The 984-nt window shown below is 37.5% G+C and overlaps 1 non-coding gene across 1 annotated transcript; it reads left to right on the forward strand.

The window, feature by feature from the left end:
• On the forward strand, positions 1-130 carry LOC133101836 (small nucleolar RNA SNORA33). Its single transcript, XR_009702726.1, has one exon. It is a non-coding gene; the product is annotated as a small nucleolar RNA SNORA33 (small nucleolar RNA).
• Positions 131-984: the final 854 nt, after the last annotated feature.

Genomic DNA, 984 nt, shown 5'->3' on the forward strand with positions numbered 1-984 from the left:
AACCCAGTCAATGAATCTGCTTACCCAAATGTGTTTCTGCAGAAATTTAGAAAATGCTGGCAATAGGAAAGCCATGTTACAGGCCTTAAAAACATTGAAGTCATTAAGGCCCCTGAAAATGGCTAGAAGACATTTTAATGATGGGAAGCATTTTCATAAGACATGTGCTAATTTTTTAAAGCTTTACTATAACTAGTGTTAACAACTTAGTGGAGTTGCCAAATATCAGTAAAATCGCATATGTTTTTTTTTAGGACTATGGCGAAGAGTCTCAGGCCAAGGATGTCACTGAGGAGTACTTCAAATGCAAGAAATGATCAAATAAAAAAACTGGACTCTTGTTCCTCAAAAAATAAATACAATACAATACAATAAAAATACATTAAACAGTTTAAGAATGGTATCACATATAGTAATTGAGTCAAGAGCTTTTTATAAGATTTCAAAAGCCTAATATATGTCATATTCTTATAAACTGCAGCTCCAAGGCGTGCTCAGTTAAATATCCTTTCTTAATAAACATGGAAAAACTAAAACACCACCACCACTCTGGGCCCCATAGATTTCAACACATCAGGCCACATGGAGACCTGGGGCAGCTTTGCAACATCTTTGGGAGAACAGATCAAGGTAGGTCACTTGCCTTCTCTGTGGGCACCCAACCCTCGCACTATTCAAGAGAGAATCTGATTTTTTTTGCCTCTATCAAATATTAGGAATTCATGTTGGACAGCAAGTCTCCTCAAACCACAGGCCTGTGACCAGAGGAAAAAAGCTGCCTTCACTTGCCAGGAATTGTAAATTGTACTAACTGCATGTAGAAATTACTGTTTAAGGCCTGCTTTCCTTAAAATGGAGCTGTGTGATATTTGACATGAGTGACAAGACAATTCAGTGAGGGAACGAATAGACTTTTCAACAACTGAGTATCCACACACACGAAAATGAAATTAGACTCCTACCTCACACCATATGCAAAAACCA

Source organism: Eubalaena glacialis, chromosome 11, assembly GCF_028564815.1.
Source record: "Eubalaena glacialis isolate mEubGla1 chromosome 11, mEubGla1.1.hap2.+ XY, whole genome shotgun sequence".
In the NCBI taxonomy this organism is placed as follows: domain Eukaryota; kingdom Metazoa; phylum Chordata; class Mammalia; order Artiodactyla; family Balaenidae; genus Eubalaena; species Eubalaena glacialis.